The sequence below is a fragment of the Cyprinus carpio genome, chromosome A3 (genome assembly GCF_018340385.1).
Source record: "Cyprinus carpio isolate SPL01 chromosome A3, ASM1834038v1, whole genome shotgun sequence".
In the NCBI taxonomy this organism is placed as follows: Eukaryota; Metazoa; Chordata; class Actinopteri; order Cypriniformes; family Cyprinidae; genus Cyprinus; species Cyprinus carpio.
In genome coordinates this window covers 16,861,695-16,886,305 of record NC_056574.1, presented here as the reverse complement: position 1 = coordinate 16,886,305, position 24,611 = coordinate 16,861,695, and the positions used below count along the sequence as shown (strand labels likewise).

At 36.6% G+C, this 24,611-nt stretch overlaps 1 protein-coding gene across 4 annotated transcripts in view; it reads right to left on the bottom strand.

Annotated features, from left to right (window-relative positions):
- Positions 1-24,611, bottom strand: part of LOC109046170 (protein ELFN1-like) — a 93,494-nt gene that overhangs the window by 25,990 nt on the left and 42,893 nt on the right. For all 4 annotated transcript variants that reach the window (XM_042721051.1, XM_042721048.1, XM_042721056.1 and 1 more), the window contains exon 2: positions 18,980-19,043. The gene's annotated coding sequence lies outside the window, so the exon portion shown is untranslated. The remainder of the gene's footprint in view (positions 1-18,979; positions 19,044-24,611) is intronic.

The window sequence follows — 24,611 nt, the reverse complement described above, 5'->3', positions numbered from 1 at the left end:
CATCATGAAAATACATCCACATTTAAGTAATATCACAAGAAAGAGCACTGTTTTACTGAGCCTTAATATGGCGCCCATTGTGGGGTTATCACAGCCATGCTGATATTCAGAACAGTGACATGATATTGATATTTTTACAGTGATTCAGAGATTTAAAAGTTAGTTGTGCATCTTTTTGGGCAATGAAAATAGTTTCAAAAGAAGTCAAAGCATCAAGCAACAATATCAAACAACCTATATGTACTGCTCACATACTCTGGTCTAGAATGTTGCAAGCTCAGCCAATCAAATTCAATGACCAGAACTAGCTTTTGCAAAAATGGATTTAAGACAATATGGAAAAAAGAAGAATGCAAACACTCTTGCTCATTGTTCCATTTAACTTGATTCCATTTCCTATCTGGTGGAAAGGCAGCTAAACAAGAGCTTGAAAATGCCAAAACCTTGAGCACAATGTATGATCTATTTCACTTTAATTCAAGAAATAAGCAAAAAGACCATTTCCCTGAGCACAGGAAATATGAATAGTAAATGACAGCAGTGAGTGGAGGAATGAGACGAAAGCTTCAGGGAGGTGGGGGAGGATGTTGGATGGAGAAATGGAATCAATCACGCAGAGAATTCGACGGCAGCGAGGACATTGGGCCTGTCAGAATATTCCAGCTCCTGCGTGTGTGATCTATCCGCAGTGACGTCGTGACTGTGGAGTGGAGACCGGAATGGGAAATTGGATGGATAGAAACATTGAGAGCTGTCCTGCCAGATGGCTGTTTTGGAAAATAAGGTTGTTGTAGAATATTTTGAATAGTCTATCATCACTCTTGTCAATCCATTGAAAGTGTATGTAGTAGTAATATGGTTTTTATTTTATTTATTTATTTATTTATTATGGAATTGTGGGATTTGATGGTTAAATCAAAATATAACTGCACAACTAGTGATATATTTATATATTAGTGGTCTACTGATGGATTTCTTAATACCTGATGCCAATATGATATCTAGAGAACAGAATAACTGTTATAATGCTGATAATGCAATAATATAAAATGTTACTTATTTTATACAATAATTATTTTACTGGAGCATTATGCGTACTATTTATTTATTTTTTTTATATTAATTTTTTATTTCTTATTTGAAGGGAGTTAGGTTGGACTGGTATTCTATTAAAAAAATAAATTAAATAAGTTAATTAATTAAATTGTAAGTTGGTTGGTTTGTTGTGTACCTGTAAAATAAAGTATAAAATAAGTCAAAATCAGACTTTATTAGATTAGACTTAGAAACAAAAAAAAAATATTTTAAAATTAGTAGCTCTTTAAAAAGAATATTTCTGCCTTGTTTTATTGGCTTATCATTTGTATATAGTAAAATATAGATAAAATAGTATCAGCACAGAGACAGTAGTAATCTCTCTCACTGACTTTTTGTAAAAAGTAGATGTTTTACAAATCCAGCATTGCTGAGGACAAGCTATCTAATGGAGAAATGGAATCAATCACGCAGAGAATTTGATGGCAGCGAGGACACTGGGCCTGTCGGAATATTCCAGCTGCATGTGCGATCTATCCGCAGCGATGTAGTGACTATGGATTGGAGACCGGAATGGGAAATTGGATGGAGGTGGATAGAAACATCGAGAGCTGTCCTGTCAGATTGCTGTTTTGGAAAAATAAGTTTTTTTGTTTGTTAGTTTGTTTTTGTTTTTTTTCTTGAGATGAAATGATTTAACATGGTATAATTCTGGAGGGCAGCGCCCGAGAGGAAGAAGAGATGAAAAGTCAACAGATATGGAACAGCAACAAGAACATTGGCAGAGATGCATAGGGTTTGTTATGGAGTTTCTTGTAAAGATGATTCCAGTATCACAGCAGTTAGGATTCTGGACGTGTTACTGAACATTATTGTCCTTATAGTGCTGAGCAAAACAGGAGGAAGAAACACGCAGTGACTAATACATTTTGATAACGGCTGTGCAAGAAACTATTGAATTTGCATTTTTATTGCCATTGCTTATTGATGTTTTTAAAATCAGACAGGGCGTGAGGAGGGGAATGTCTTTAAAGTCAGGAGGAGCCTGACGAATATGGAATTTGCTGTGCTCATGATATTCATTACATTGGAAATGTTTTTTGAAATGTGGTGGCCACCATCTTCCATCCGTGGGAAATCATCTTTCAGCTCTTTCAATCAGTGGGTCCCTAACAGGGCACCTTGGCCAGCCCACCCCCTCCTTGCCTCCATCCCCAGGTTCCATCTTCCTGCAGAGGTGTTAGTCAGCCAGCCCTCCTTACAGACTGCAGCTGTTCCACTGCTTCCTCACTTTCCCGAGAGACTTCGGGCGCCATTCCTGGCCAGCTGAGCTCACACATTACCTCTACAGGCACTTTGTCCACTCGCATAACTAACACACTGCTTTCACTCTCACACGCGCTCTCGCATTACCAAACACCTAATGAAAGAGGCATGGAGAATCGAAGATCTGTATAAAAATTGCCTGGTTCCCGAGCCCTCGCAAAACAGTTCAGCTGCATTAAGCCACCGTTCACACTGACAGCCATGAAATCACTGGAGGCTGTTGAGTCTCGCTGTTGGTTGTTGGCAGGCTGATGGCTGCTAGTAGGTGTTTATATTTGACTGCTGAATCTTAAATATTTCTTAGGATTTTTACATCATACCCTTTTAAAAACCTAAAATTCTATTTCCAGGATGTAGTCGAAATTGTAGTTGTTTTACACTATTTTTATATATTATTTATTCAGAAGTCACAAACCCCCTTAAAATTCTATCACTGGAGGTCAGTGAGTCTCTTTTTGCTGTAGGCTGCTAGTAGGTATTTCTACTCAACTACAGAAAATTAAATAATTCAAGTTACAGATTTTCTGTGTGGTCTCAGATGTCTGGACCCCACTGCAGTGTATATTTTAATGACAACTGATAAGATTCAAGATTGCAAAATTGCACTAGTTTACCCAAATGCCACACAATATTCACTTAAAATTCACTTTAAAAACACTAACATACAAACAAAAAATGGCAGAATCTTAATCAACTCATCTTTGTCATACTGTGTGTTTTATTGTTTAGCCATTACTTGACTGATGAACCTTAAATACTTCTTGTGATTTTTATGCCTTTTTTTTTTTTTTTTTTTTTTAAAGCCTAAAACTTTTTTCATTTCCAGGATCAAATGAAATTTGCATCAAATTGTATTTATTTTACACCATTTTTAGATAATATTTACTCAAAAGTCACCAAATCCTTAGAAAATTATTTCACTGGAGGTCAGTGGGTCTTTTTGTTGTTGGCTCCTGGTAGGCATTTCTACTCGACTACTGAATCTTAAATAATTCTACTTCATGTACTTCAGATGTCTGGACCCCACTGTTGTTAATATATATATTTTTTTTAATGACAGTAGATAAGTACAAAATCGCACTGGTTCTTTGTCCCACAATATTCAATTAAAAAACACAGAGACTCACAAAAATTTAAGAATCGTAAATAGTTCTTCTTTGATTTATGTAACCTCATATTGTTTTAAAATCTGTTCATTTCCATGTTTAAATGAAAAATATATATATATATTTTTTTTTTTTTGCTGTATTAAACTATCACACAGAATTAACTCAGCTTCACCCAAGCTTGTTGTTGTTGTTGTTGTTTGTTTTTGTAAGTACAAATATTAAAAATTGTCACTGAAGAACAGACAGCACTATAAAATGTTTATTTTAAATAGTTAGGATAGGGGTAATTTTGTTAACTTCACATCAATTAAAGTAAACTAAATACCTCATCTCATTTTATTGCTCAGCGAAGAAATTTGAGTTTCAAATCTTATGAGGGCAATTTATCTTAACATCTTTATGAGAAATCAGTAAAACTTGTGTGACAGGCTCTTTAAAGTCTGCAAATAATTCTTTTGAGTCTTCCTCAAAAGCGCTAGTTTGTAAAACTCTTTTCTACAGAAACAGTAATTGGGCTCAAAGATAATGAGGACTCCATATCAGATGACAACATCTAATCAATCTTGACTCCTCTGACTTCCTTTAGATCCTTAGAGCAGTTGCACTCCTCAGTTAAAATTCTCTAAATAAATGTTGGATTAAGTTGATTACTTTAGCCATAAAATATCTCACCATCATTTGTAAGCAACTATATATATATATATATATATATTATTTTTTTTTTTTTTTTTTATTAAAAAATTATTGGTTTTTTTTTCATTTTAAAACACAAATTAAAATATTTTTTAAATATTCTGTCTGTTAATATTCTATCATCATTCTTGCCAATCCTTTGAAAGTGTACATAGTGTTAATAAGTTTTTATTTTTTTATGGAATTGTGGGATTTGATGGTTAGGTAACTGCACAACTAGTGATGTGCAGTATTTACATATTAGTGGTCTACTGATAGGCCTTTGGATTTTTCAATACCTGATGCCAATATGATATCTAGAGAACATAATAATTGTTAGAATGCTGATAATTCAATAATATAAAATGTTACTTATTTTATACAATAAAGATTTTACTGAAGCATCATGCCTGTTATTTATTTATTCATTTAAAGGGGCACCAAGTTAGCCAGGACTGCTATTCAAATAAATAAATAAAGTAAGTAGGTGTACAACACTCATGTGAAATAACGTGTAAAATATGTCAAAATCAGACATCATGAGATTAGACTTGATTGTATAATTAGACTAGCAGAAACGCAAAACCTATTTTTTAAATTAGTAGCTCTTTAACAATTATGATATTTCTGGCCTTGTTGATATATGGGCCTATCATTTGTATATAGTACAATATACAGTAGATAAAATACTATCAGCACAGAGACAGCAATGGTATCAAATGGTAGTGCTCTTTAAATGTAAATGTAAATGTAATGTAAATGTCTTTTATGACAAATGCACTAGACAAAGTCCTTTCAAGATATAAAGACAAGCTATGATGACGTGCCAAACAAGATGAAAGCACAGGCCTTTAATGCCACTAGATGGCACTTTCCACACTTCACACAAAGCGTCCTTTTTCCTCACACCTCTCTATCTCATTTCATCACTGAGATCACTGTAGGCATTATACAGATACTACTACTTCATCTCATGTGTGAGAGAGAGTACTCAATGCCTGTTATGCCAAAATGCATTCCGTCTTCTAATCCATATCCGCAGAACGCAGCCTGCGAATCCATTCAGCTAAAAATCTGTAGTGTTGTACAAACCCTTTCAAGAGCACATAAAAAAAAGCATGTTACATGAATCAATGATATTTTGACAAAGCACGTTTCCTCAGAGTATAACATGAGTTTGATGTGGATGCTAAGAGCTGGTTCAGTTATGAAGCAATTATGTTTCTAAGTGATTCTGCATTTTTTTTTTTTTATAAAATAATGACTTTTTTTAAGAATGAAAAATAATCTGATTTTAGAGTTTGACAGTGAACCCATTGCAACCAATGCTTGGGAAGTTTCTCATTAAAATTCATTAAAGTAAATAGTGTAAATAACATCGCTAATGTCATAGTACAGCACATTGTAATGCAGTGTTACAACGTGCCCCATCTGCAGAACTGAAATTTAAAACTGGTTAGTGTCTTCTGCTAGTTGTCAAAGCATTAAAAAACGATCTGAACTGATATATAACAGATATAACAATTTTCATTTTGAGGGAAATGGATGATTTAGAAATGAATATTCTGTCATATTTACTTACCCTCATGTGATTCCAAACTTGTATGTATTTCTTTACACTGTGATACACAAAAAAGAGGTTGCCCTTTATTTTACAGTAGGTGTACTAATGTGATCTTGCAATGTACATAACTAATAAAGTAATGGGTAATATAAGATAGCTACACATATTAATGTTGTGGTTAGGAGTAGATAGTACTTAGTTATTACCCAGTTATTGTAACCTCTGTAAGTACATACTGTAATATGTGCATGTGAAACAGGACTGTAAAATAAAGTGCTACTGAAGAAAAAAAAAAGTTGAAATTGAATGAATTTTAAATTGTGACAAAAGTCAAGTTTTGTCCATACAGTGAAAGTTAATGGGGTCCAAAACATAATTGTCTTTCATTATTTGTACAAAACCAAAATATCCCTTTTTTTTATCTGCAGAAGAAAGAAAGTCAATCAGGTTTGGGGTGACATCAAGTTAAACAAATGGCAGATTTTGCATTCTTGGGCAAACTTTTCCTTTAAGGCCGCTTGACCTTTGTAGTAACTTTTTTTCTCAACATGTTCTTCAAATTTTAGATGACAAGTTGAGTCAAGTACGTGTGCCAAATAAGTTACCTGGCCCTTTAAGGATTACATAGGATTATGTAATCTTTTTTTATGGAGTGAATGGCTTAAGTCTGTCTACTTTGCGTTCATTTATATTGTAAACCAAAGCAATGTCTTATTTACAGCTTTGTACCTAAATTACTAATAAAAAGCAAAGGCAGATGGTCATACTTATTTAGAGGTGAGTGGCCTCAGGTTTAAACCATTGTTGTGCTTACAGCCTAAGACAAGGTGTTCTCTTTAGCTTTAAACCACCTCATTGTCCCAAGATTAAATATACATCTATTTGCTATATGTAAGCAATATATTTGCTTTTTATGGTGTCTTAAAATGTTATTTTTTGTGTGTGTGTGGTTTTTTTTTATTATTATTATTATAAAAATTTTTTTTTTTAATATTTTAAATATTTTTATTTTATTTTTAATATTTACTAAATAATGAATATTACTATTGCAAAATTTCCATGTATACATGAAAACAAAAAGTGAGTATTTAAATATATAGTGGCTGTCTAATTTCTTCATTTTTAAACTTTAAACCATCAAGCTTCTCTTTTGGTGGAAAACAACAGGGAACCCTTAAAGCTTCTCTTTTGTTGACAACAGCTGGTTTATAAGTGCGTCTCGTTACAAGTTTGAAAAGATGGTTGGCGTATGTTGGATTCCCAAATGAATGTTAGAGGCAACCCAAACTCACAGCACATGCAAAGATGAGTGTGTGTGGAGCATCATTTAATGTGAACTGAGCTGCTCTGAAAAGAAGGTGCTGCACTTCACTCTGAAACACACAGTGTATATATTTATTTCATTAAATTGTGATTATGTTATTTTTCACTCAACTCTACATTAAGTGTGACTGTGATGTGTGTGATTTTTTTATTATTATTTCATGTTAAAATTAAAAATAAAATAAAAAATACAGAGACAGTTGTAAGCAAGCCATCAGAACAGTGATTCTCAGAAAAGTGTAAAGACTATGTTGTGCTTTTAAAACATTGCTCCGTCCAGCACAGCAACAGTGGCTCAACCAATGGCATGGTAGTTGAGGCGGGGCTACTTGTTTGATGAACCAATAGCAAATGGGAGTTGTTTTCAGGAAAACCTGCTTGTAAACAGTAATTAATTTTGCAATTGTGCTTGCTGTCGCTAGAGAAATTACATATTCACCTTTAAACGCTTCTTTCATCTCGGCTTCCCTAAAATTCTTTGATTACCTCAGCTGTCAGCACTCTTATAAGATTATATAACTCTCTCTGAAAGCAGTGGTCGCAATCTGAGCTTATTATTTTTCTTTCTGAAAGCTCTCCGTTCCAATGAAATCACAATATAAATACAGCCAAATATACCTCAGATGCCGGTATACATCTACTGACAAACAAGATGTAATATTAATGTTCATTTACAAATCTCGCTTGAATGAAAATATTCAAATTCATGACCCCTTGCACTTAAGGCAAGAAATATTCCTCTGAGCCACATCAGCTCGTGCTCAGGTAGGGGGCTGATCCCCGCTAAAACTGCAATCCTACTACTGCCCTGTTTCACTCTATCACTTCCAATCATGGCCAAGAGAACCAAGTAAGCATCTGACAGTCACACTGAATGACATGAGATGAATCCTCCTGAGTAAGTCATGATTTTGTCTGGAATGAAAAGGGAAAAGTGCCTGACCAGATTACACAATCTTTTCCACATTTCTACCACAGAATTCTGTGGAATGCTTAAATATACCTCTACAAGCATTATCAAATGAATCTAAATGAACATCAAACTTCGGAATGATGTTAAATTCTCAGCTTTTTCTGGAACAGATTCCGTACAGGCCTTGACAAGAGGACACAGATGAGAGCTGTGGAAGAGCTCCATGTGCTCATCAGCATCGGAAGTGAGAGAAGTCACACTCGCTGTAATGAACATGTGACAGCTGCCTCTCAGCCTCAACTCGATTTATTTTCTTCATCATTACCTCTCTCGGCCCGAGTGAGCCTCGATTAACAAGCAAGCTCTACTCTAATCATTTTTGAGAAAAAAAATGTTATGCGTGGTTAGTGAAAAACTAAAAATGTTAAATCACTTGAATAAGGCAATAAAACACATATAGAAAATTGGTTCCCAGGAATTTGGAGAACTGGAGCTTGTAGCCTAGAATTTTTTTTTTCTAAATGATGTGAAAATCATCTTGTTTTACTCACTTACAGAAAAACAATATATTGATTTAAATTTTCTAAAACACTTTTTGTTGGTAAAAAGTCATATGCGAGTAGGCGTCAACTATCATGAATTCACACCTGAGAAGACAAAGGCCTGCATAATGAGCTGCATAATGAGCCATTCAGTCAGCTGTGTCACTGAGAGGGATGAGTTACAAGAAAGAATGTGAGGACAAAAGTAAATGTATATAATTTTATGTTTGTAGTTTATTTAGAATATATTTAATTATCCCACAACATAATTTTAATATTCACTTGTGAGTGCAGTTAAACAGTTTATTAGGATCAATCAAAGCTGACTTTCAAAACTGAATTTTTTGCATCATTACTCCAGTCACACAATCCTTCAGAAATCCTTTTAACAATCTTATTTTCTACAAAAAAAAACATTTATTGTTATTATTATCATTATTATCATTATTATTATTATTATTATTATTATTATTAATGTTGAAAAGAGCTGAGAATATTTTTTTTTTAGGTTTTTTAGGGGGGATAAATTGAAAGAACAGCAATGATTGTTACATTTGTTACAGTTACATTTATTTGTTACATTTATATTATGTACATCAAGCTTTTGAATGGTATAGTAGTGTATATTGTTATTGAAACTTCATAATATTTTCACTTGATTATACATTTAGTCAGGAATTATAGTTTGGAAAAAGTCTAAATAGTAAAATGTTTACACGTTATGTGAAAACTAGTACAAGTATATAAATAAATAAAAAGAGACTTACTCATGTTTGTGATCTCTGCTGAATAAAGTGCTTCATTCTTTTTTCTGAGGAACTCCAAATCTCAAATCCTCAACCACATAACATCTTTTTGGGGTGAATTATGTCTTATTCCTCTCATTGCGAAGCAAACAGTAAAATAAAAAAAAAAACTTGAAGAACATTCTCGCTGCGTTGTCTTCTGTTGTGTGGGCGTATTCAAAAGCCGCGCGCTTCAGTGAAACATTTGAATCTCAAAAGCGCTCTCGGCGCGGGGGCGTGGTCGCATTAGAAGATAATGAAGGGAGACGTGAAAAACGGACATCGCGTTGTTTTCATATGGATTACTTTATCACAGAATATTTGTTTTCAGCATCACTCGTTTAGTTTAAAAGTAGACATGTCAGGCTTTCTATAGATATCTTTCTCATGTCTCTTCGTTGAGTATTCACTGAGTTACAGTTCATTTTAATGACGCATTTGTAACTGAAGATCAGCGCAGACAAAGGCTGCAGACAGCACTCCTTGTTTGTTATCTTTATTTTATAAGTGCACACAGTTTTGTTGTTATTATGTCTGTATACAAAAAAAAGTAGACCCTTTACAGATTCGATTGATGTATTGCTCTTATCTGTACGATCAAAACTGAAAGTGTAATTTAAGTTCTTTTCGGGGTTATCAGGTGAAAAAAAAAACAAAACGCGTATACGCGTTAATCGACTCCAGAGGGTTAATAGAGCAGCAGAAGAAGCAGCCATTTGACACTTACATACAGATGATCACCATCTCATAGGGCATTTATTTATCCTGCCATGCAGATTTAAGGGGCAAACTAATATATACTTTTTTTTCTCTATAGAAGAAAAGGGTTTTTAGATTATTACAATATTTTTCACGATCAAGAAATACTGAAAGGTTCTTTGGGGGACCAAAAAATAGTTCTTCTATGGAGTCCCTCACAAAACACCCTTTTTGAACCTTATTTTTAAATATGTACCTTGAGGAAAAACAGAAACACTGACAGTCTGCTTATTCTCCGATAACAACTGGCTGGATGTACATTATCCCCCCTAAATAATTAGACACAAAATATTGATTTGAGTTGAAATATTTAAACACAAAGCTTCTGTGAAGAAAACAGTTGCTAGCAAGTGGCAAGTTCAAACTACAGTACATGGACATTTAAGGGATACAGTACAGACATATAACTTAATACATGGCATTTCACTATAAATAATTATGGCGATGAAAGATATAGATTTAAGATTAAACTGTTTTAAAATCATACCAGTTTCTTAGTTACCTTATAATCCATTACAGAGTACAAAACTATCATCGCAAAATGGCAGCAGGTGTGTTTGAATGAAACAAAAGAGAGCGAGTCAGCGATACCAGGATCATAACATAATTAAATAATTGTACAAATAATATTGATTTGAGTTTTAATATTTTAATAAGTAACCAAAAGCCTGTGATGAGCCTGGGTTATCAGCTTTTACCGGTTGTTATCGAGTAAAAACATACCTCAGAATGTCGCAACTGACCGATCAGAATCAAGTATTCCACAGAGCTGTGCAATAAAAGACAATAATGTCATGGTCCTGCCATCATGTCCTGACTTTTCTCTAGTCTAGAGGCAGGATCATGACAGACCCGTGTTTTGTGTACAAGCACATGGCCTTGTCTTTGGGCCATGTGCTTGTGTTGTCTCGTTCCCTTGCCCCGCCCCCCTTGTTATCCTAGTCTTGTCGTGATTGTCCTATCTGTGCCACCTGTCGTGTCTTGATTAGTTCCCCTATTTAGATCTCCTAGTGTGCTCTGTCTTTTGTCGGTTCATTGTGATTGTTTCCTCAAACTGTTCCTCATATATGTTGCTACCTGTCAGCCTCGTGAGTTTATCCTTGTCATTCCTGAAGAAGTCTTTGTAATACCGTGAGTGTTTGTTTATAGTTAGTGTTTAGTGTCTTTATCTGGTCAGCCCTGTCTTGTTTGGTTATTTAGTCCTTACCCTAGCTATTGTTTTTCCCCCTCGTGGGTTTTGTTTTCCCTTTTGTCATCAATAAACCCTTTGTGTTGAGAATCCTGTCTGCACTTGAGTTCCTCCCTTACCAACCCATAACAGAATGAACCGACCAAAGAACTCAGCAGACAGGAGGTCCTCCAGCCCACTACACCAGTGGGAGTTCCGCCAGCAATGCTGGAAGTCATCCCCCACTGACAGGAAGGGGATCACCCTCCCATACTCTCCCGAGGGTGAGTGGATCCTTCACAATTATGCCCGGCTGTGGGAGAAGTTCTCCCAGGAGGAGCCGCAGGCCTCCCCCCAGAGGTCCCCACCATCGTCCCAGCTGCCAGTGATCCCAGAGGGTCGTCTCCTGGCCGTCACAACACTGGGGGGACAGGCAGATTCCCCCCAGAGTCCTGAGGCGCCTTCCACAGCCAACAGTCTCCCCAGGAAGCGAGGGAGACGATTGTTGTGGGAGTCAGCTTCAGAGTCGTCGGCGTCAGAGTCTGCCCTGCCTGAGGCCAAACTCCCCCAAACCCGTCTCGGTTCCAGCTGTGACCTCTGCACGGCGGCCAAGGAGGAAGAGGAAGAAGGGGCCTGCCGGTCCTGTGACCCTGTCTCCTCCTGAGCCAGCAGCGGACAGAGAGCGCTGGCGTGCCCGAGCCAGCAGCGGAGAGCGCTGGCGTGCCCGAGCCAGCAGCGGAGAGCGCTGGCGTGCCCGAGCCAGCAGCGGAGAGCGCTGGCGTGCCCCGAGCCAGCAGCGGAGAGCGCTGGCGTGCCCGAGCCAGCAGCGGATAGCGCTGGCGTGCCCGAGCCAGCAGCGGAGAGCGCTGGCGTGCCCGAGCCAGCAGCGGAGAGCGCTGGCGTGCCCGAGCCAGCAGCGGAGAGCGCTGGCGTGCCCAAGCCAGCAGCGGAGAACGCTGGCATGCCCGAGCCAGTGAATAAGAGAACAGGTTTCAAGTCTGCTGTCGTGAGGGCGGAGGAGAGAGCCGCGGCCGACTCTGCAGCAGCAGAAACTTTGATACAGTCTGTCTCGTCTCGTAAGGAGATGCCGGTTATTATAGCTGCCAAAGCCTTGTCTGATTATTTGTCCCATCTTGTCCAGATCCTGGAAATCCCCACCAGTCCTGTCTTGTCCCCTGACCCTGTCCCCAGAGATCCCGAGCCAACCACAGTTAGTGCTACTCCTGACCCAGTTTCTGTCTCCCCTGATCTTGGCCCCGTGTCCTGTGAACGTTTGCCCCGTGTCCCGTGAGCGTTGCCCCATGCCCAGCTGATGTTGTCATGTGTCCTGTTGATGTTGTTTCCCCGTGTCCCGTAGGTGTTTCCCCGTGTCCCGTAGGTGTTTCCCCGTGTCCAGTAGATGTTTCCCCGTGTCACGTGAGTTCTCCTGTCATGTCCTCTGTTGTAAATGGTCCTGAGACCACTCCCCACCCTAGACCACCCAGACCTGCCCGAACCCCTCGTTGTCAGCCTTCGTCCCGTCCTCCTAAGACTCCTACCCCACCCACCCACCCTGGTCTGTCCCCCATGAACTTTGTGGTCCCGCCTCCTCCCCTTCCCTGTTTGTTTTTCTTGATATGCCACCCTAATCCTATTGTTGTGTTTTCATGTTTGCCCTTATTACTATTTGTCATGTCGTGTTGGTTTTTGTCTCTGTCCCAGTCAGTCATGTCCCGCGTTTGATATTCCCTTAGGGAGCGTCTGGAAGCCGCTCCTTAAGGGAGGGGTTCTGTCATGGTCCTGCCATCATGTCCTGACTTTTCTCTAGTCTAGAGGCAGGATCATGACAGACCCGTGTTTTGTGTACAAGCACATGGCCTTGTCTTTGGGCCATGTGCTTGTGTTGTCTCGTTCCCTTGCCCCGCCCCCCCCCTTGTTATCCTAGTCTTGTCGTGATTGTCCTATCTGTGCCACCTGTCGTGTCTTGATTAGTTCCCCTATTTAGATCTCCTAGTGTGCTCTGTCTTTTGTCGGTTCATTGTGATTGTTTCCTCAAACTGTTCCTCATATATGTTGCTACCTGTCAGCCTCGTGAGTTTATCCTTGTCATCCCTGAAGAAGTCTTTGTAATACCGTGAGTGTTTTGTTTATAGTTAGTGTTTAGTGTCTTTATCTGGTCAGCCCTGTCGTTGTTTGGTTATTTAGTCCTTACCCTAGCTATTGTTTTCCCCCTCGTGGGTTTTGTTTTCCCCTTTTGTCATCATTAAACCCTTTGTGTTGAGAATCCTGTCTGCACTTGAGTTCCTCCCTTACCAACCCATAACAAATAAATGTAATTTTTACTGTGAAATACTGTTTCTTGAAGTAAAGTGTAATAATGACCTTTTATGGGTAAAACGTACACTGAATTTAGCATGGCAATATGTATATATATTGTGTAAAATGTATGAACTGTTTTATAATTTACGGGGAAAGAGACATTCCTGGAAGTTCCTGCACTAACCATGACATTGGATTGTATTTCTTTTCATTATCCCATTATGTCTATATCATGGTTACCATACTGTTATGGTAAAGTTCTGGCAACCACAGTGGCTAGTTTACTATAAAATGTAAAAAAAACAAACAAACAAACAAATAAAATAAACATTATAGTACACCTTCCATCACAGGGGTTCACTGGGAGACTTGTAGGCTCTCTGCAGTGGAGGAAGTTGAAATTGCATGTGAACTGATAAGCTATCACTTCTGCCGCCGGTTTTGGAGATGCAGTTGGCTTTTATTAATCCTCTCTGCTTTCAGCTAGCATTGCAGTGAGTTTTCTAAATGTAAGTCATTAGAGATGAACACTTGCTTTAAGCTGATGCAGCACGTTGTACCTCTTTTTCATGCCCCATATAGATGAAATGATTGTATGGCAGAGCTAATGGCTATGGCTGTGGGAGGGATGCCTCTTCTCAGCTGGAAATAAAAATGATGACATTTAGGAAATGCGATTGACTGATTTGTTGAGAAGAATAACATTAGCGGCACAGCAGAAGTATATTTACAGTACCTATTCCGGAGGAGATGTTAGGCTTCAGGGGTTTTTAAAAGTCACACAACACGCAAACACTGATGAACTCTATATGTTCCATGTAGTTCCACGCCAAAAACAGTGTTTATGCAATCTGGAGTTTCGCCTACTCAATGAGAAAGTGAGAGTGAGCGAGGACCCAAGAGGCAAAGAAGAATACTGATGAATACTGGGGTTCAGACTTACTTGGGAGAAATGCATCTAGAGACTTAAAAAGCTTCAGAGGAGATGTCTATTAAAGCAATAAGCCACAAGAGGCTGTGTGTTAGAATGATTTTACCACAGGGTGTTTTTGGGTATGATGTGAAGCCTCTTATCCATGGTAAAAATCACTGCAGCACATGGCCTTGAGTGGATTATTGCAGCAACAGCAATATGAAAATAGCCATCAATGTTCACTATGTGCTTAAATAATCCTCAAAATCAAAATAAATGATTTATCCCCAAGCAATATAGTTCATTAGAAAAACTGCAAGGTGAGGGTGGTTACCAAGCAATGTAGCACCTCATCAGTCTATGCATTCATTTCAGTCACTCTTTCTGCAGTCTTTAAACGTGAGTTATTTGAATAATTCATTTAACAGATTCGTTTAGAAACATTGATTCATTTAAGAAAGATGCAGTCGTTGAATTATTAATTTAACTAATTTGTTAAAAAACGAAACAAGTGACTGACTTTTAAGTGAGTTATTGAATTATTCATTCAACTGATTCGTTCAAAAACAATGACATTCAGGAACAAAACACCACTACTGTGGCTTGCTCTGTGTTGCAGCTGCTTGGAAAAAAGCAGACAACGTGACTGGCTATATTGTGTCTAAAAATTTTATTTACTCAATATTAACTTCTTGTTTATTGAGCTGTTTTGTATCACACAATCATGCTGCCTCCTTCTTACTCAAACCTGAAAATTATTTTTAAATGTTTAAATGTTTCTGCTGTAGCTCTAACATGACAGAGAGACAGATGATAGACAGAGATAAAAACATTATGTATCACCATATCCATGAAGGAGGAGGAGGCAGCCCAGTCTATGAGACATCAGTGCAGCAGCCCACACATCGTTCAGGAGGATGATGGTCTTTGGGAGAGCTAATGTGTCTCAGTGCCAGATAATATTGTTCAGTTTACATTGTTTATGGGTCTAGAATTCATATATTATTGAATACTTGATCAAATCATTTATTTTCACCGCTAGACAATATTATGAATACCTCTCTATATATAATTATGAATATCTCTCTATAAATAAGATTCCAGACAGACAGGACATGTTGAATATCTGCCTCAGACATTCCCCTCACAAATGCTTTGCATTACAAGGGAAAACTGTCAGTCAAATCAAGCTGTCTGACTTAACAATGCAACCTCTGAAGGCTCTCTCCCATCAGACAGTCTGGTCCTCTGGGTTCTGAAGTATCCCACTATAGCCTTACACAAAAAGCTGTCGACTACAAAGCAAGGTTTCAAATCTGTTCACTGATGAAATACTCCATTAAATTTGGACTGATTATCACTTTGGAGTTTTTTTTTTTGTTTTTTGTGTAATGTGTAAAAAGACAGAGAGGCAAATTCACTAAATAACTGCACTACATAGTATGCAGTATTTCAGTGGAAGAATTTGCTTCACAATCCAGTTCACCCAGGCATTGAATGTGCAGGAATAGTTCTGAACAGGGGCAGCGTTTCCATATGGCAGAATATGGCACTTGCCATACCCTAGCCCAGTCAGGAGTGCCAAAAAAAATTATCCAATCTTCATATCTCTATTATAATTTGTTATTATTATTTTAAACCAGAGGGTTTTACAAATATTTAACCAATGATAAGTATTAAAAAGAGCTTGTCTGTTAAACTTTGTAACGCCATTGGATCCTCAAGCTCTCAGCGAAACCTCGTAACTTCCCCCCGCAATGCACGGGTAAATAAATAACTGATGTTGTTTAAATAGTACAGCATTTTCTTTACACAAACACTATGTCTGTAAAGGCTAATGTTTTTGTGTGTTTGAAGACTGGAGAAGTAGGTTATTTGCCATCTAGCCAATCTACTATACTTTTGTACGTGTTAAATATCCTGTGCATATAATATAAGCGATATAAGTGCTTAATCGTTTATATCATGAAATTTTGTGAGAAGTGTATTAAACAACAAGAAAAGCTAAGCGCCCATATAGTAACAATAAATGTTATATAACCTGTAAAAGTTGATGAAAGTGTATAATGCAATGCACTTGCATCAGAGGTGGCCATCTATCGTCAGACAATATACAGATCTCCTCATTCACCGGCCAAAAACCTTGTTAACTCCATTATTTGACCTTTTTTTTCATGTAATGTTAAGTGCAAGTGTCTGATACAATACCAAAACTGATGATGCAGAGTTGTTTAATTACTGACTTTTCTCCCCTTTCTTTCTTTTTCCCCCCTATATTTCAGTAGAGTGTGCCATGCAATTGTTTTATTTATCAACACCCCCATCACCCCGACAAATTGAAAATTAATTTCAATAAAAAAAAAAATCTCAAGTTTTAAAAGAAGAATGAATGTAAGTGCTACACACACTATCTAAAACAATGTGGTCCAAACTAAAGTGGTTCATTGGCTCATAATCATAGGGGTACCATTCAGTGCTATATAGCACCTTTGTCAAATGGTACTACAGTATGTAGAACCATAAGAGGAACCATAATAGGAGCCCCATTCACACATATATATATATATGTGTGTGTGTGTGTGTGTGTGTGTGTGTGTGTGTGTGTGTGTGTGTGTGTGTGTGTGTGTGTGTGTGTGTGTGTGTGTGGGTGAGTGTGTGTGTATTTATATATATATATATATATATATATATATATATATATATATATATATATATATATATATATATATATATATATATATACTATATATATATTAAGAAACAGAATTTGTCTAAATGACTTTTTGTATTAAATAACATTATGCCACAAATGCTGTTGACTGAGCTTAGCTTGTACAGAACCTGGAATATCCTTTGAAGTATTTTCATTGTTCTCATTCATTTACATGTTTAATGAATTGCCCCACAGCCCTACAATGGATAAGCAGTATAGAGAATGGAAGGCTGCTAATGAATTGGCGCATATTTGGAGGATTGTCCATGCTCAGTTCTCTCCCCTGTGAAGATAAGCAGAGTAAAGCAGCATCTAATCTCTTTGGCATTGCCCCACTGACGGTCTGGGTTGCATCAGCCAGTGTGAACTAGAATGAATGCACCAAGACTCAACGGACAGATTTACGCAAGAAGTCAACACACGTGGCTGCTGCTGTCAGTGAATAGCCTTGCAGGCAAAACGGTGCAAGTGCATGGTGTCTGGAGGAATATTCATAAGAACTAAGCAAATTAAACTGCCTGAGCTATTCACTATGATCAAATATTAAAGCTCTTTCATATTTGCCACTTAATGTGATTTATAAGGACACATCAAAGGATCGGCCCATTCTTACTAAATTAAGTTGTCATAATGGTTTCTGTAGACATCCACGTCATCGATCTCTAGACGAGGACAGAGGCTGTCAGCTGTAGATCCAGCCTGCGATGATAATTAAAGTGTAACTGACAAAGATGATTAAAACATGAATGAAAATAGATCTGAGACTTTCAGCGTCCTCTGTGTGGCTTTGGAATATTATCATGGCACCCGTTTATTTTTAACTTTTTATGAGGCACGGAAAGGTCTGATGATAGCCTTTATCTTTTGGAAAATCATGAATTTTTAAACAGCACGACACATTATATACAGGTGCTTTTTGAAGCTTTTGACTAAACTTGTAAACAAAATAAATAAATAAAAATCATTATCATCAATTGTTCTTTTAAAAGTCTAAATAAATTAAATTGTTACGGCTGTCAATTGAACACATCAATTTGGAACAATTAATGATATTTAATTAGTTAATGACCCCTGCCCCATTTGTACATTTTGTAATAATCAATTTTCCTACCATCAGAGCAATTGAAGCATGAAGCACCACCAAAATGAAAAGCAGTCAACACAACAAAACAGAATTAAACTCATTTTAACTTGACACAGCGTCTTAAAAAAAACATGGAGTCAATGGTCCTAGATGATGAAAAACAGTATGATGTGGACCGACGACCATGTATGCATAGGCAAACAATTAAAAAATAGTCTAAGAACACATCCTGTGTGAACAACCCATAGTCTACCTTGGAATAAACAACAAGCTTGGTTGCAACATTGATTGCTGTAGATATTAGGTGGCTGATAGACTGATATTCAGTAATACGGAAATAAAACAAACAGCAGACTGACACGAACGCCACTTTTTGTAATGCCTATTCAATGCTGTACTCATATGCCACAATAATGTAATGTCTTTGATTCACGGTCACTTGAAGGTTTGTCTAGGCAAACACTGGTTTATGCAATTATTTTGCTCATTTACTCAGAACATGTAACTGATTTAATTTTATCAGCTGACAGAACTAGAACTGAAGGAGAAACAAACTAAAATCATCTGTTATCACACTTCAAACACGGGTCTATGTTCATTCAGTGTCTGAAAGCTTCTACAGAAATCAAAGCGATAACTGAATGTGAAGTCTTTAAGTCTCACAGTGGCAGATAAAAAGGGGTGGATCCAATCAGAGAGGAGGACACTGGGGCTTTAGAGCAGCCTCTCACTGTGCTACTATTCAGGTCATGGAGGCATTCCAAAGAGGACTTACCCCGGTTAAACTGTCTAGTGGTCACATGCATGTCTGAGATCCACCATCAGTAGCTGGCCTGTTCCTGTAAGAGAAAAGGAGAAAAATAATTAGAGGCTCATTTTCACATTCACATACACACAGGAGTGACGTCACTTTGCACATTAGAATGTGTAAGAGCAATGACTTTGCCTTAGACATAAAAAAAAAGAAAAAAAAAAACACAAAAAGTGAGATTTTTATGCAAAGCATCTACTATCCTTTTTAAACTGACGGAAAATAAATTAATAATAATAAACAAGCAGCCATGAAAGTCCTAGCCTATTAGCGCTATATCTCCTGACTTGCCTAAACAGAATCATATGAGACAAATAATACTACATAGCAGCTTTTCAGTGCTTTGACATTTTTATGATGAGTGGTTTATCCATGGATAATTCCTCTATTTATATCTTGCAATATTTCATGCCTTAAGAAAATAATATTCACTTCTCAAAAGATGCAATGATATGCTATGCAAATAAGATGACACTAATGAGTTAGCAATTATTAACACTCCATTAATTCAGTACGTCTTTTTCTGTGAGCTCCTTGCACATCCATCCAGAGTGCTAATGAATGTTCGGCACAGCAATGTAAAAATTCGAACAAAAAGATGATTAGCTACGGAATCAGAAAAAAACAGTCTACAGGAATAAGGTTTGAGTTTTTAGGTTTCAACAGGTATTATATTAGAACAGAATGAGAAAGTTGCCTGAGCACAAACACAATTTAGGTAAAGCTTCAAGACTAACAAGAGACAGTATGCTAATCGTCACCTTGGAATTATAAGGTTCTATCTGCCATTTTTGTCAAAAATTCACATATTGTATTCAGTGACAACTTACATGTATTTACATTATGTGATTTTTTTTTTGTGTGTGTGTGTGTGTGTGTGTGTGTGTGTGTGTGTGTGTGTGTGTGTGTGTGTGTGTGTGTGTGTGTGTGTGTGTGTGTGTGTGTGTGTGTGTGTGTGTGTGTGTGTGTGTGTGTGTGTGTACATTTTGGAACTGATGTATGAAAGAGACTTGTTACCCATATCCCATATATGTAATGCAAAAACTTTGAAGCTCAATATCTCGAAACTGCTCAGAATGTAGATAGAAGCTTGTAATTAAATAATAAAAGGCAACGTAATATGCAAGTATGCAATGTTAACTAAAACTAAAACTGTTCAAAATCACTGTTGTTAAACCTGACATAAAATAAAACATAAATATTAGATAAAAAAGGATAAATGAAAATCAGAAATGTTGCCTTGGCATGCAACTGAAATAAATAAGTAATAAAATAAAACTTGAATAAAATTAAATTATTGGTAATAGAAATATATATATATATATATATATATATATATATATATATATATATATATATATATATATATATATATATAAACTTAATCTAATATAACTGTATTTGTATATGTAAAATTTTGTAGCATGCTTTTTGATATTACATTTAATATATTTTGAATGTAGTAAATTGCAACTGTAAAAAATATAAAACTACAAATATAACTGCATTAGAAATGAATGACTTTCAGGTTTCAATACAAATTCAAGTATGTTTTACTTTATTCCTGTCAGTAGATTTGCAGTACAGTTATTAATTCAAAGAAAAGAGAATTATAAAATAACAAAAAAAGATAAGTGTTCTTCTTTTTTCATAAGAGAATGACCGTAAAGTTATTTTGTATTATTGACTCTGTAAATGTCCTCTTAAGTCCTCTCTCATCTATAGTTTATATATATATAGATATATATATATATATATATATATATATATATATATATATATATATATAGCCATTTATAACCATATATAGTTATTTATTATATATATATATATATATATATATATATATATATATATATATATATATATATATATATATATATATATATATATAAACCATTTTCTCAATAACACAGCACTAATAAGCATTACAAATGATGAATTAGTACTTAATCCTTAATTGCTGACTTGTTGACTCACATTTCACACTTCACAAATTCTTATATATCAAGCAGTGCAAGGGTACTGAAATATATTGGATTTAAATGTCTAGCATAAGCAGTCACAGACATATCTGTTGATTTCTTGAATCAGAGGCGTTTAAGTTAGAATCCACTCACTGCTCAAATCACAGGAGTTTTTGTTCAGGTATAATGTTCAGCATGAATCATCACATTATATAAAAGTGTAGACGTGATGTAGGCTAAATAAGAGATTCAGTCTGCAGCGTAGAGAACTTGAAATCGTGATGAACTAAGATGAGTGACAGCTTTTTAGTGATTATGAACGGAGTGCTCTTTGCGCCATAGCAACGGAAGCCACTAATATACACACACACAAACACACACACACACACACACACACACACACACACACACACACACACACACACACACACACACACACACATATATATACATTTTTCTTTTATTTAAATGTACTGCTATATGAACAAAAGTGCAATAACATTTGGTTTGGAAACACTTTAAACAAATAAGGTGCTTTTTTCCAGCAGTATTCCTTTTACATAGCAGCAGTTAAAATATTTCTTGTAAATCTTAACTTATTACATTAATGTAATCAAATTAAATATAAAACCAAAGCTATTTACCACTGCCAGGGCATTAACATTTTTAGAGAAAATATTTTATAGTTTGTTATAGAAAAACAAGTTATGCTCAGAGTCCAGAGCCAAATCCATCAAAAAGAAACCAAGCTCATCCTTTTATTTGGATACACAAAAAATGAATTTCAAGATGAGCTTGGTTGCTTTTTGATGGATTCTACTATTGACTTGAATTTGTGTTATATGTGAATGGAACTAAGCGCAAGATCCTCCGTTTTTCATTTTTGATACTTCAGAGTCCAGAGCTGATCATATTATAGCAGGCACCTTCCAAGTAGAGACTCGTGTTTGTGGGAAGTGGGAGAATAAGGGTGTATCACACTAGGCAATCTTAACCGTGCCTGAGCGCCTTTGACCCCGAACCCCTTTTTATTTGACTAGCATGATGGCTCTGTGCCACTCTCGGGCGCGGTTTGTTTAGCTGTCCCTGGCTCGGTTGAAAGAGGTAGGCCAGAGCGCGGTTCAGTTTTATATAGATCAGTGAGTGTGAGCGCTTAACATTTCTGAGTGGCAAAAGTGATATGAGAGGGCCACGTCCCAAACAACTTAAAATAATAAACCACAAACAATTAACAAAACGATGCACTCCACTGGGGTGAGCGAGAGCTGTCTTCACATGTTATCGGAAACTTCCTATTTCCCACTTGTGAAGTTGTGATAATGAGCACGATGCATTATTTTCTGTTAAAAATAACAGTGAACAGTGGTTTGTGAATGTTAATGCTTAGCCTAAATAATTTTTATGTCAGTGCTGCTGTCTTAGGCCCTCCCCAAATGTTCTGATTGGTTGAGACACGTGATGACACACTTTCATCGGCATTAATAAATTAATGCATTAACACGTTATTAACGCGGTAACTTGTCCAGCCATAATATATATATTACAGCCCTCACTAATTTAAGAAGCACCATCAGTGATTTGATTCCTGAGCCGGGCCCGAGCATAACCAATTGTGATTAGCCACCAGCATTTATTGTTGTTACACTGCACAATCACTTATAATAATCAATATTATAATTACTTGCTGTAAATACCTAAATACAATCCTTTCAGAGTTCCTGACTCTTCCACCTATGATTAGCTTTCGTTTGCTAATATCAAGCCTGCTAGCATTCACACAGTTAGCTAAAAAATAAATACAATTTCACATGGAAAAAGTTTCACATGGAAATCTCAAGCACTGCAACTGTCAATAAAGCAGGCAATTGTTGTTGTGGTATAATTAGCTGGTCAGGGTATCATTTGCATACCCCTGAAAGAGGTCTCAGGCAGCTGTCATACAGCAAAAGCCTGTGAAACCTCAAAAGCGGCGGAACCCAGAGCTCCGCAAAGACAAGGTTCATGGATTTGGGTGCTATTCTTTTAGTTACTCATCATAATGACTCCATTTAGCTGGTCAATGACCCATTTAATGGCACAGAGCAAGCTTTGGAAGCACTGCGTCCTTGGCAGGGCAGTGCACAGATTTACCAGATTTTGCAGCTGCCCTGGCGTATGCTACCTTTACCCTGCCATTACCTATATGTGGGAACCAAGAGGAGTTCCAAATGTAACTTCTAAACTTGCAACATGCCAACAGCCATATGCACAAACTGCATGGAATATAATGTGTAGTTTAATTAATTAAGCTTAGATCACAGAGAGCTTTTATACAAATAAATAAACAAAATGAAATTCAGAAACAAATGCATTTTATATATCACTTCGCAGGACAATTTTTTCTTCATGGCCATCTTGAACACACACATAGCTGTATAGCATAGCTGGATATGGTCAGACTGCAGGCAAAAGTGGACTAAATCTTTTTTTTTTTTTTAACTATTTTTTGTTATTGATTTATTTATTTTATTTATTGACTTTTTCCCATAACCGTGTGAACAGCACAAACCACTTGGAATCATTTCAATTTTTATTTGGGCCACTTCAAGGACGTTTATCATTTATCAGGCCCCCTATCCCAATATTTTGCTAAATATTTTATTATTATTATTATTATTATTATTATTATTATTATTATTATTATTATTATTATTATTATTATTTAATAATGTTATGGATATAAGGATATCAGTATTTTTTTTTACCTGTAGTGTAGTCATTCACAAGTTGAATACGCAAAAAAGATCTGCTTCATCACTGACAATGATAGAAGCTATTTTCCCCTGGTTTCCCAGACAAGGCTTAAGCCTAGGCCCAAACTAAAATGTAAGCCTGAGCTGTTTCAACTGAAAGAAACTTGCATTGATTGATCTTAAAATATGTCAGTGCCCTTCTTTTTTATCAAGATGCACACCAGTAATGTTTTTTTTTTTTTCTAAGGCATTTTTATAAAAATTACTTAAATGTCCTAATTGAACTATGGCCTAATCCTGGTTTAGTCTAAGCCCTGTCTGTGAAACCAGGCCTTATATTAACCTCATCTAGAACTCTTTTTGTTTTCTGTCTTATAAAGTTTCAATGTGAGAAATTCAATGTGAGAAACCACTGGGAACTATTCAGTGTGTGAGTGAACAGTCTTAATGAATGAATGAATTAAAAGTGAATCAAAGTGTTCCATTTCTCAACAACTTTTTTTCTTCATGACCATATTAAATGCTCACCTCATGTGCAGTTGGCTATGTTCGGACTGCAGGCAAAAGAAGAAATTTAAAATGAAACATTAAATAAGAATTAAGTACTTAGAGTTGCAGTGTGAACATAGCCATTGTGACAAGATCCTGACCTATATATGATGTAAGTATGACAGGGAGAGCCACTGGTGTGCTGGTGCTCACAGAAGATCAGACCCCATATGGTCCTGAGGAGCATATCACCAGCACACTAACCACGTGCTCCACAGCGGCCTATGCATCCTACTGCCACTCTGCTCTGATTGACAGCCTCTGCTCTTGTCGTGGCCTAGTGGTTAGAGAGTTTGACTCCTAACCCTAAGTCTCGGGCCGGCAATACCACGACTGAGGTGCCCTTGA